Genomic DNA, 12,171 nt, shown 5'->3' on the forward strand with positions numbered 1-12,171 from the left:
GCCTAGGATCAGGCTGCTGCTCCAGTATTTGATCAACTACACAGCTCTCAGTGACAAACACAGATCATTATACCAAATCCTGTAGCTGTGTAGCAAGAATCAAAAGGGGAGAGGGCCCTTATTGTGAAAACAGCAACTTCCAGCAGGACTGGTGTGCTGGTCTGCTGTAGTAACCACCCCAAAACATGTTGTGGCATCTTAAAAGATTACAGCTGCATTCTTAAACTCACTTACTAGGAAGTGAAACCCACTGAACACCCATAAGACTTACTTCTGAGCAGACATGCTCAGAATTGTAACAGACTGACAGCCCAATCCTATCCAATTTTCCAGTGCCGGCACTGCTGTGCCTATGGGGTTTGCACTGCTTCCTGTGTTGGGGGTGCAGTCACAGAGGCCTCCTTAAGGTTAGGGAACATTTGTTCCCTTACCCCGGGGCTGCATTGCGGTTGCACTGGTGCTGGAAAGTTGGATAGGATTCGGCTGTAAGGGCACAATCCTAACCCCTTATGACAGTGCTTTTTTGCCCCAATGTGCATGACTTTACACTTACTGACATTGAAGCGCATCTGCCATTTTGCTGCCCATTCTGCCAGTCTGGAGAGATCTTTCTGGAGCTCCTCACAATCACTTCTGGTCTTCACCACTCGGAAAAGTTTGGTGTCATCTGCAAACTTAGCCACCTCACTGCTCACCCCTGTCTCTAGGTCATTTATGAAGAGGTTGAAAAGCACTGGTCCCAGGACAGATCCTTGGGGCACACCGCTTTTCACCTCTCTCCACTGTGAAAATTGCCCATTGACACCCACTCTCTACTTCCTGGCCTCCAACCAGTTCTCAATCCACGAGAGGACCTGTCCTCTAATTCCCTGACTGTGGAGTTTTTTCAGTAGCCTTTGGTGAGGGACCCTGTCGAATGCCTTCTATCAACAAGATTGCATTGGTGCTGGCAAGTTGGATAGGATCGGGCCCTTATGGCAGAAGCATTTGAGGACTAGGACACGGTTGGCCAGACTTTTAACGTTAGGGTTCCTGAACCTCTGACAGAAATGAATTTCAGCAGATGCAGCTTGTCATCTCTCAGAGACACAATTCAAGGATGATAAGCTGCATCTGCTGAAATTCCCTTCTCTGCACAATGTTAAAGGTCCAGGAGCCCTAAAATTGAAAGGTTGGCCACTTTGGTTTATTTCATTAGATGCATGATGTGTCAGCTGGCAGAAAATTATTTATATTGTTTATTAATTATTTGTGTAACACAATAAATGTGCAAGGCACTTTAAAATATAAGATAGATCCCTGCCCTCAGGGCTCACAATCTAAAAAAGACACAAGGGAGACAATACAAGGGGTGAGGAGTGCAGTGGTGTGAGGATAAATGGGAAAGAATATGTAATTATTTTGAGTACATGTTCTTAGGTTTGGTGGCAGCGGGGAAACGGGTTCATTTCAAGGCTTCTCAGAAAAGATGGGCACACACACAAATATACGTACATATAAACAAGTGGATATTTCAAAAAAAAAATGATAAAGAGTGGAACCAAATGTCAACCAGGTACTGCAGGAGGTACTGCTTACTGATAAATACAGTGCACAAGGCTATTTTGAGTAGCTTAGTTTTGCTCCAAATTGCCTATGCGGTCTCAATCTACTCCTGATATCATCCCATCCCAGGACCGTGAGATTTTACTCTGTACTGAAGTCACACTGGTTTTCCAATGTATGTTAACACAATAATTTGCTGCCACTACAGGGCCCAATCCTATCCAATTTTCCAGTGCCAGTGCAGACATGCCAATGGGGTGTGTGCTCCCCTTTGGTGGCGAGGCAGTCACAGAAGCCTTCTCAAGGAAAGGGAACATTAGTTCCCTTACCTCGGGGTTGCATTACGGCTGCACCAGTGCTGGAAAGTTGGATAGGTTTGGGCACATAATCTTGCTAAAAGAGGAACAATTCGTTTAGCATGATTTAAAAAAAAATCAAGTAGGATATATGTGAGCTTCAGCTGTGAGGGTGGGGGGGAGTACAGCTTGTCACCAGTGATGTCATAAGCATTCACCAATAGGTTATATGACTCACATACAAACTCTGCTAACTTCCACATGACACTTCAAATGGCAATGGATACACTAACAGCACAATCCTATGCATGTTACTCAAGTTCAATAGTGTTCAGTGGCACTTACTCCCAGTAAAGTATACATAGGAGTACAGCCTAATTTGGGATGAGAGAAATCACAGTGATAAAACATTGTGGTTTGTAGTAGGAGAAGTGCAATTTCCCTGTGACAAATCTGCTGGTTGTATAAAAAGCCATTCAGATCATCCACAATGTGTGAGGAACAGCTGCTCATTTCCTAGGCAATAAACTGATTGATTCAGAAGGGCCTGATCTTATGTGAAGTACACCAACTATGAATTGGGGTGTCCACTTATTTCTAACTAGTAATTCACAGCCCAATCCTATGCATATCTACTCAGAAGTAAGTCCCATTGGAGTAAATGGGGCTTACTCCCAGGGAAGTATGGCTAGGATTGGCTAGGAGAGGACCATCCACAGAATTCCCTCCCATTCCAAGGAAAGTACCTTTCCCCAAATAGCTCATGTATTATTTATTTAAACATATTTCTATCATATCTTTCCCTTTTACATGACAGCTAACAATATCAAAATACAATAAAATGGGTAAAATACAAAACTAAACAATCAAAAAATAGCACAGATTAAACAAAGACAGCAAACAGAGTAGCTGCAAATCAAAAAAAGTAGTATGAATTGTCTTGTGCTCCCACTGGAAGGCTAACAAGGAGAGTTCAGGTTCCTCAAGGGACACGGTCTCATATGGTGGAAGGTGGCCCTTGAGATACCCCAGCCCCACACTCCGAAGGGTCTTAAAGGCAGAGATAAGACTGTTTTTTTTAACAGCCCCACTATAGCTTTAAAGTTTAGATTCCTTCGTTGCAATGATGTCACAAAGTCCCTCTAAAAGTTGCCTCCCCATTGGCTGGATCCAAATTTTAAACTGTAAGGAAAGCTAACACCTGAATCAGTTTGAGTTCATCTTTTTTTAGGGACCAATTGGTTGGGGGGGCTGCAGATAATTTGTTCTAAATACTTTTAAACAGGTAGGTGTTTTTATTTATTATTAACTTAACTGGTGAATTGAGAATAAGGAATTTAAAAGAGTCTCAAGCACTTGAAATTGAGATGTTAAAATAACTGGTCTTGCGTGTCAAAGCTAATAGATATATGGTTAAGGATTTCTTTTGCTTTGACTTAGAGATGTCTAGGCTGGGCTAGTGAGGTGATGTGAATGAGCTTCAAACAGTCATAGAGAAGGAGTAGTCATTCTTGTTTTTCTGTGACTTGTGTATAAGCAGAGCTAATGTCAATTTCAGTTTGTGCTTTTTTTTTTTCCCCTAATGGTGCTTATACTCTGCCTGGCTGAAGTTCTAGTCCCCAGTGTAGTCTCACAGTGGTAAACTTTCGCTACTGAACTCTGTCTGTTGCACTGTTGTTAAGAGTGTGGCATTACTGCAATGCTAAGGGGCTGAAATATAGCATTAACTTGCAAGCTAAGTGAATTTATAAATCTGTTCTCTGCTATGCTGAGAAGAGTCTGTTGGTGTCACAGTAGTAATGACCTTGTTATAATTGAAATGTTGATTAGTACTCCAAAATGTTCCTGTGTCTGATGCTGGCATTAGTCTAAATACTGGCATAGGTGAGGAAAACTGCTAGGTGAAGTTTTTCCCATAACAGAATTGTCACATATTATGCAACTTAAGAGGTACAGGAAGGAGCAAGCACAGGTACAAGGACCTGATGCATATAAGTGCAGTTGAAGAGCTTGCTAGATGTGGGTGACTTTCAGCTCTATAGAAGTATCAATTATGAGACTCCAAAAAGTTGATGATCTTTAGTATAACTGTAAACTGAATGGAAACAAGTTACTGAGGCTGGATGTACCTGCTGTATGCCAGGTGGACTGACTTAAACCAAGATGAATCATATTTGTTTCAATCAAATTCTTCTGTTTTTATCATTTGGATACTAAATTAAAAATGCATGAATTGGTTGCTATAACCATCAGTATTGCTTCATTCTGTCATCTAGTCCTTGCTTCCTGCTCTGTTCACACTAGCCATAATTTTCCTTTGTCACCTGATCAAGAGCTTTCTTCAAAATACTTCCAGATACGGTCTCTCATACAACCATAGCCATAACAGGTTTTTGTATACAACTTCTGGCTGGTATTGATTCCCAACAAAGTTTTGGGGTACCTGGGATAACTGGAAGATCTACACCAGGGTTTCTCTCACTGTGGGTCATAATATGATCCAATGTCAGGTGGGTCCTGGTTGGCCCTCCTACCTGCTCTTGATTCCAGTTGGCTCCAAACTGGAGCCCTCTGGACACAACTGGAGGCCACGCTGGGACTCTGCAGGCCTCCCGAAGCAGACAGAAAGCCACTTCTGGGTTTGTGAAAGTGACTTCCTGTTGCTTCCAGAGGTGTACAGAGGGCTGGAGCTGGAGAAGGAGGTAGGTCACAAAGTCCTCTGCCACAGAACAGGTGGGTTACGACGGGGGGGGGGATTCAAGAACCCCTAACATACAACATTGATTGTAGGGTAAGCTCTTATAGACTAGCACCTGCTTACAGATACAACATAAAAGCTGCCAACATTTTTTAGTTGTTAAGGTGCCACAAGACTGTCTTGTGTTTGCTGCAATAAGTGAACACCAATGGAAGTCCTTTTATTTCAGTCCTGCCTTTCTTATATCCGTTCTGTCCATTCTCCTTTGTTTAACTGCCCTACTACTACACACACAAATGCACCCATGAATAAAAAATGTAGTCTCTGGGCAAATGACTGTTCTCTGTGAATGGGAAAGTAAATCTGCTTGGAGAGGCCAGGTGGTAAATCTTGAGAGTACTGACTCTGACCTCTCAAGACCAGGTAGTCACTTGGCATAAAATAAGAATAAAAAGTCACCCAGATGGATCAGTGGGTGACAAATGCAGTCAGCGCCTTGCCAAAAATCTCAGGCTTTCACTATCCATTTGTAATATAAGTACATAAACTGTTCTTCTTCAGAAAAACTGGGGGGCAAACATCTCTGCCAATCATTCTGTACAAAAGAGAGTAGGTTTTCATATTTTCAAACCAAGCAAAACTTATTGTAGCTGAAACTTTTTTAAAAATTCATTTTAATCCTTTCTGGTTTTATGTCGCTCTGATTGGAAGAGGAGCAAAAAGCATATAGTGGTGATGAGATGGTACAGCAAAAGCACTGTAATCCATTCCCAGAATGTCATCTCTGTCTGCTTCGAAGAGGTTTAGCCTGGGGCAAGTTTTTACCAGGGTGGGGAAGAATGGTAGGAGATATTAAAAGGCTGCAAAGCAAGTAGTGTAGCTATCTGAGCAAAGAAGGGATGCTTCATACAGCCAGGGATTTTTGCCTGTGTCTCTTGCTTCCCACCCTTTTGGGGGCTCCCCTCTTGTACCTCCCAGTAGAATATGGCAGCTATATTATTGTTGGTACTTTTTTCAGAGCACACAAGGTGGAAAGTAATTGTGTGCGGGATCCTGTATTAAAGTTAATGGCCTGTTGATGTAATTTGGCAGTGAAAAGTTGACAGAGGCCAAATTTAAGATGTATGGAAATTACTACTAAAGTGCTCAGAACTAAACTGGGACTCTCTAAATTAGCACATTTGCTCTTAGACCCAGATCAAAATTGCAATTATTCATAGGTTTCAATTTGCATGGGATTTGTGACATGTTCTCCCCAATCCAGGGCTTTCTTTGAGGTGACAGCTGTGTAGTCCTTCCTCTAGTGCTGCCAATCATCCTTTGACAGACTCCCTATGTCTGTATGTATCCCAGCAGCACCTGCCAGTCAAAAGGGGTGGGAGCTTCACCCTGAGGGTTTGCCCTTTTGCAGGCAATAAACTTCCTGGTCCAACCCTACAAGTGATCACAGAATTTGTGTGCTTTTTGCTTACTGAGGATCAGTACGCACAGGGCTGATCCACTTGCACAGAAGCAAGTGGCAGGTCAACCCTGAAGGCTTCCAAGCAAGCAGACATGCGATTGTGCTCCAAAGCAGGCACTCATTCACACCCGCACTGAAATATATTTTAATGTTATCCTCCTTCTCTGCCTTGCTGTCATTTGCACTTGCCACTAGACAACTTGGGCTACAATCCTATACACATTCCTGGGTGTAAGTCCTGTTGAACACAATGGTGCTTACTTCTGAGTAGGTATGCACAGGCCAGTATAAACAGCAGCACCTTCTTCCCTTCTCTCTCCAGTGGGAAGAGTATCAAAGTGCTGATGAGACAGGACTCTGTTGGATATCCTCCCCCAACAGCCTGATATCAAGCAAAAGCCACTTTCACTGTGTCTGTCTTACCACAAGCAAGGAGGAGAGACAGCTGCCCTTTAAAGAAGGGCTCTGCCAGGAGGCAGTCTAGGGTGCTCTCCTCCATGGACACTCAACTCACTGATATAAAAACCATCTCTGTTTTGCAGCCATACATTCATAAAAACCTCCAGACTCCCAGATTAAAAAGTGGGAAAGAGGTACAGGTACTTGGATATCCCATGGCAAAAAACTGACAGGATCCTCACGGATAAGGAAACACACATGGGTTTTGCATCTAAATGTGCGCTTATTCTGAAGGAAATTCCCATTTCTACATGAGCTTTTGCATGCTTGGACTATTTTCCAGGAGGGTAGTCAGGATCCAGAGCAGGACAGATATGCTGCATCTGACAGAACTATAGTTCTCCATGTAGTTTAGTTCAGAGCTTAGGTGAGTAACAAGCTGCCGAGAAAGTCCAACATGGTCACATTTAACGTCGAAAAGGGAAATGCGTCATATATGAAAGGATTTCTTCTTAAAAGAATATTGAAAGGGAGAGTCAGGAGGGTCAACTCTGTCTGCAGATTATTTAAAAACCTTTCTAATAGAAACTCAGGTATGCCTCAGATTTAGAAAGGTAAACCAAAAAAGTTCAAGAAAATGCCAACATGGTCAACAAGCAAAATCAAAGTGTTAGAAGGCTTATTTCAGAAAATTGTCTACATGGTTGGTTGGCAACCTTCAGTCTTGAAAGACTATGGTATAAGCCTACAGCACCCAGTATTCCCAGGCAGTCTCCCATCCAAGTACTAACCAGGCCTGACCCTGCTTAGCTTCTGAGATCAGACGAGATTGGGCACCTGCAGGGTTACAGTTGCTGCATGGAAAAATGTGAAAGAGCAGAAGCTGTGGCAATATATTGCAAGAACAGTAAAGCCATGAGCTGGGGAGAAACTAGAACCTATTGGAGAAGCATTACGGTAAACTTGTCAATAGTTCAAGACACTGTGGGTCGGAAATCAGCATTGGAGGCTGTTTGGATCCCTGGATAATAAAGCAGTGCAATGCTTATTGAAAGACACCAGGGCATCGCTCTGCTCTAGTCTGCTGCTGCAGCAACTGGACAAGATGTCCATGGCTGAATTGCCTGTTTACAGGAGAATGTTGAAAGAACTGAGTGAAGCTGTAGTATCCCTGCCAATACTCCCTGTAAAGCAGCTCGTGCTGCTGCATGGTCTCCTTTGCTTGCGGCGTGGCAAGGTGGGACATCTTCCAACATTCAGCAATGGTATCATTGCCAACTACTGGTTCAGCCAAACTCTAAGCTGAATGGCCATGTAGCTTAGAGGAAACAATTACCCTTGTCCCTTGCAACTCCTCCCAAGGTCCACCACCAAGAACTCCTCCTATGTGCATTTATGGTCTAACTAAAGTATACAACTTGTCACTAAAACCATCTTCTGTAGTAGATGAGTGCAAAGTGATGTTACAGTGGCGAAAAGTCAAAAGGCATCTGAGGGAGCAGGGAATTCACCTTCATTATTACAGTACAGGCATGCGCTACTTAATGACGGGGATACGTTCTCCTATCCTTGTTATGCAATTAGGTCATTAAATGAACATTCAGTCCAATCTATTGCCTTAGTGTCAAGACACTCCATACCAGGCACTAGCTGGCTGCACAGGCTACTGGAGAGAGATTGCCTCTTTGCATTAAGAGCCTCTCTGTGTGTAAACAGACACTCTGCAGCAGGCTATGGGAGATATGATTGCCTCATTAAGAGCGTCTTTATTGTTTTTTGACCACCATCATATATGTGGTCCGTCATTAAGCGGCACACACCTGTACTATATTTATATATAGATGTGTGCCACTTAATGGTTACATTCCATGAACACCGTCAGGTGACTAGGTCGCTAAACAAAAATGTTTTACTGGGTGCTGGGGGCCTCATGGAAGCTGGAAGCCTCTATGTTACACAGGGCCTCTGCAGGCCTCAGAATGACCCACAGAGGTCTCTGAAAGGCACTGCTGGTTTTTCAGAAGCTGCTTCTGAAAAAGTGGAAGTGTTCTCCTGAGGCTTCTGCTGGCCATTCTAAGGTCTGCAGAGGCCCTGGGTGACACTGAGGAGGCCTCCAGGGCCTTCGAGGAGGGGTGTGTATGAGATCAAGGATATTGATTAGCAGTAAGCTTTGGATGGACAACAGGAAGTGCTGCTGCACAGAATACAATTTATGCAACATGTTGTCACTAGATGACCACTAAAGCTAAAATGGCTTTAAAAGGGGGATAGATGGATCCATCCTCAACACATTTATTAAATTATTTAGCCAAACACAGCCTCCATGCTCAGAAGCAGTATTCTGTACTACTTAACACCAGCTGCAGATGTCGGCTTTAGCCTCCATATCCTGCTTCCCACCTTTGGCTGGACATTGTTGGAAATGAGATGCTGGCCCAGGATCAGCCTGGTTCTGATCCAGTTAATTTCAGGCATGAGTTATAAGGCACAGGATCATACTCTAGGAAAAATGGACTTGGAGAAGTTAATCTGAGCAAGATAGGCAATTCTAAGCTTTTGAGCAGGTCTATCTTAGTGTCTTGTGATTTTTCACCCTTAAAGGGTACTCCTAGAAGTGAGAAGAGGTACTCTTTAAAGTGGTGACCTCATATTTAGCAGGGGAAGAGCATCTGTCCCTCTTCACACCAGCATGGCATCTTTCCCAGTAGCTATTACGTCTCTCTCTTCTTAGACTGTGAACCCAAAGGAACCATTTGGTTTATTTTACTATATAAACTGCTTTGTGAGTTACTCTTGTTTGAAAAATGGTATATAAATATTAAGAATATTAGTACTTTTGTTACTACATTTTAAGTCTTAGTTTTCCCAACTATGTTTCTTTCATAGAGCAGACTTCATGGATCCTGAAAGGCTCATCCAGTGTCCGTACGATAAAAACCATCAGATCAGAGCCTGCAGGCTCCCTTATCACTTGGTAAAATGCAGAGAGGTAAGAAGGAAAATGGACACTTGAGAGGAAATTGCAAATGACTTTGATTCTAAAGTGATTTTCTACAGGTTGGATTCAAAGAAAGAGCTGAAGGCATCGTAACTGTGTTTGTGTTAATAATCATTAAACTGGTGAAATCGTAGCTTCCCATCCGTCATGGTCTTGCCAGATTCTTGAAAAAAAAAGTGGACTCCATTCCATCCTTCTCTGACAAATGAATTTGAATGAATAGGTCGTGTGGAATTAGCCTGCATTTTCCTGTGCTGGTGCATATATGTATCTTTTGTTGCCCAGTATGCTACCCTATCTGAAACTTCAATAATTTGAACACCTCAAGTCTGACTTGCAATGCAATGTCCTGAGTACTGCCAGGATTACGTGCTTAGTTGGTTTCCACACAGGAGAAGTCAACTGTTCTTTATCCTTTTCCTAAGAATGGACCATGGGCTCCATATGAAGTTGCCTTACAGCTAGTCAGATCAGTGGTTCACCTTGCTCAATATATATTTGCTTGATAGAAGCTGCTTCAGGCAGCCATGCCTTCTCTTCATGCTCTTTCTGGAGATACCCTAACTGTAGTTAGAGCTTTCTGTATGCCAGGCTGGCGCCCTGCCTCTGATCTAAGGCCCCTCTCCCTCCAGTTGGATGCCATTCTTTACTGGAGCACTTGTGATTTTCCTAGAGGAGGCCTTCCCTAACATCCACCTCTGACTATACTCCTATTCCTCATTTGAAGTCTGACTCCTAAGTATTTCAATCACCCCACTCGTACTCTCACCAATATTCTTAAGTAATGGCAAATTGGGGAGGGCCATTCTTTTCACTGTAACTTCTGGCTTCTCTTCCAGAATAACAAGAAAATAGCAAAAGAATTGGTAACATGCCCCTACAATGCCCGTCACAGAGTTCCCAAGTTGGAGTTCAACATGCATGTGTCCACTTGTGAGAATAAAGTTTCTCCAGAGGAAAACTGGAGTAAGTAGACTATTTTTTTTTACCTTGTCTGCCTAAGTGCCAGCTACAGAAATCTCTGTGTAGATAGATATAATGTTGTGATGTTCATTTGGAAAAAAAGCTGGATAGGGCCTGCAGTAGCTGTAGGACGTCTCATATAGCAAAGCTCCTGGTTTTCCATCTGGAGAAAAATGGACTAGAAACAGCATATCGGATGCACAGCCGGTTGGCAAGCTGGTACAAATGTATGTAACAAATTAATACTGAGTAGGGAAACTTTATGAGCAGCTTAAGCTGAACACCATTTGTTTCTGTTGACGTTTGTGGCATTATAGTAGATGTGATGAAAAATTCAAAAACTAACTTTGGTGACTGAGTTTAATTGGTGGATAATTGCTGTATAAGGTGGGGATGGGGAAAAGGCAATGTGTAGCAATCTAAATGAGGCTGCATGGTAAAATGGAAGGAACAACAAACTTCCTCCTTGGTTATTTAAACATCTTCCCCTCCCCAGAGAAGGAGGAAAAGAACTTAAGTGCATGACAAAAAGACTGACAACTTGAGATGAGCCTTGAGGCTAAACAGCAGGTCCCTGTATACTCTGCTTTTCAGATGAACTATATATAAATCGCATCAGGTTACCTATTTGTTTAATTCTGTTTCAGTCGTAAGCAAGGAGCTATGCAAGGCACTGAAACCCTTGTCTCTAACCATGGTTAGTTCTGTTTAGCCTTACTATTGCTCCTATCCACATTACTTTTTTGTGGGAGGATTATTTCTTCAAGTAAAATCAGAATGGGAGATTATGACAATTCTGTGTCTGTGCAGGTGTAACTCCTCCTGCCCTGTTGAATGCTACAGAATCTGAGCTAGTTCAAATGATGGTAGAAATAGATTTCTTGCAGTACCTTTGTGCCAGGAAGTGGAACACTGAAATGTTAAAAGCAACCCCTAACAAATAGCTGCATACCAAAGTTGCATGGCATTGGCAGAACAAGTAACAGTTGGTTCAAGCTGCAACAAAACATGTCTAGAGGCAGGATAGGGTATATGCTACAATGCATAGGAATGCAGAAAATTGTCACAGAATTGTCAGTTTACAAGAAAGAGCAGGTGCCTAGCCCTCAAGGCTCCATAGTATACCTTAAGCAAGGCCTGCAGAAATTTCTGGTGGTGGTGGGTGCATTTGCTTTGTTCCTTGCCCTTTTGCAAGACAAACAAAGCTAGAATGGTAACTTGTGCAGGAGTAAAAACGGCACAAAACCTACACAAAAAATTACATAATGCGAATCTGCTTGATTTTGCTTGTCACAATCCTCCTAGTGTGGAATCAACCCAGCCTGACCTAGAGTTGTAAAGGGAGTCTTTAGGGAAATGGTGGCATTGTCCTTGGAAAGGAAACTGAAAGCACCAACTTTAGCTAATCATCCCATCTAAAAGCCAAACTAAAAATGCTGTGGGATTCTGTGATTGAATCTCAGCATCCATTTAAACAATAAGCAGTAAAAATTGGTGGGTGGGTGGGAACAATATCTTTGAATGTCTCTGATTTAGACTTCTGTCCCCCTCCACAAAAAGCTGCTGTTTGCTGTAGTGGGGAAAGGCAAGTACTGTACCAACGCTGGTCCTGGTCTTCTCCTCACCCTACAGCTAAAAGCAACTTCTGCGGGAAAGAGATAAGGCAGGAGCAACTTTTGCCCCATCCTGTGCAGTTGCTTTTAAATGTGTATTAAGAACTCTGTAGATCCCAGTTACAGATCTCCCTTGTCGCATCTAATTTGGCGCTAAGGAACAGCCAGAACCTCTCGTAAGAGTCTCTTCCAGTTCT

Source organism: Tiliqua scincoides, chromosome 2 (genome assembly GCF_035046505.1).
Source record: "Tiliqua scincoides isolate rTilSci1 chromosome 2, rTilSci1.hap2, whole genome shotgun sequence".
Classification (NCBI taxonomy): Eukaryota; Metazoa; Chordata; class Lepidosauria; order Squamata; family Scincidae; genus Tiliqua; species Tiliqua scincoides.